The sequence below is a fragment of the Leptonychotes weddellii genome, chromosome 7 (assembly GCF_054177405.1).
Source record: "Leptonychotes weddellii isolate Sample4059 chromosome 7, ASM5417740v2, whole genome shotgun sequence".
NCBI classification, from domain to species: Eukaryota; Metazoa; Chordata; class Mammalia; order Carnivora; family Phocidae; genus Leptonychotes; species Leptonychotes weddellii.
In genome coordinates, this window is record NC_138375.1 from 71,512,413 (window position 1) to 71,513,870 (window position 1,458).

The following is a 1,458-nucleotide window of genomic DNA, read 5'->3' on the forward strand; positions in this document are numbered from 1 at the left end:
AGGCGCTTTTATAGCTGTGTCTGATATGTCAGCACTGCTTCATGAAAGCACAGACTGGAGTCAGATAGCCTGAGTTTTATTTTAGCTGCAATACATATTTACTTTAGTCAAGCTTCTGAGCTTTCTTACCTGCAAAGTGGGGATAATAGTACCAACCTCACAAAATTATAACACTTAGACCACTGAGTGACACAGTAATGTGAGATCATTCTTACTCTGCAACACAACTCAGATTCTCCACATGCTGCTCCCAAATAAGGTAGCCTTGACCTAACTTCCTTTCTCAGAACAGATTAACTGTCTGATAAACATTCTCAACCCCAATTTTAAATACTCAAGATAATTGGATTGGTTCAGATAGGGTATAGTTGTTCATCCTAGCTAAAGACAGAGGCATTAAGTTACCTAATACATACACAGCTGCTGAGGCCCACTCCTGAATGTTTATGAATATTTCTCGGTGGTGGTGGTGATCATGAAATAAGGCTAAACTCAAAACAAAACAGTGGATTTTTCTTTTTAAGATTTGTATTTATTCATCTGAGAGAGAGAAAGATACAGAGAAAGGGAGGGAGGGAGAGAAAGAGAGAGAGAGAGCAGGAGCAAAGGGGAGAGGCAGGAGAAGCAGACTTCCCACTGAGCCAGGAGCCTGACGTAGTGCTCAACGTGGGGCTGGATCCCAGGACCTGGAGATCAAGACCTGAGCAGAAGGCAGATGCTTAACCATCTGAGCCACTCAGGTGCCCCAACAGTGGATTTTTCTATATTTCTCTTAACTCACAGATCTTCCATAGCCACAAAAAATACCAATATAAGTGACTTTACCAATGTCATAATAATGGATGAAACTAGGGTTCAAAACCAGATCTGACTCCAAATTCAAAATTTATTTTCACTAAACAATGCATTGGAGTTGTTCACAAAGTGAATCTATTATGCAGCTAACCCTGTATTTAACCAAGCACTTGAGACACAAGTTTTCAAGTAGTTCAAAATTAGGTTTTCCAGTTTCTTTCCCTAATTTTTAAGAAATGGGATATAGCATATACACAGTAAAGTCAACAAAACTGAAATGTTCAGTTCAAACTTTTTCATATGTATATGCTCATATAACCAGCCAGATGAAGATGTGGAAGGACATTTCCATCATTTCATCATTTATGCCCCATCTAATACCCATGCCCTGAGAGGTTACTATCCTTTTATCATCACAAATTAGCTTTGTTTGTTCTTAAATTTTATATAAATGGAATTATACAATATGAATTCTTCTGTGTCTATTTCACTCGACACAATACCTCTGAGATCTATCCATGTTATTGTGTGTAGCAATCTATTCTTTTTAATTGATGGGTATTATTTCATTATATGGATATATTTCACTTTATTCCAGTTTGAGGCCATAATGAATCAAACTGCGATGAACTTTTGTATATGAGACTTTTAGCAGAAACCTTC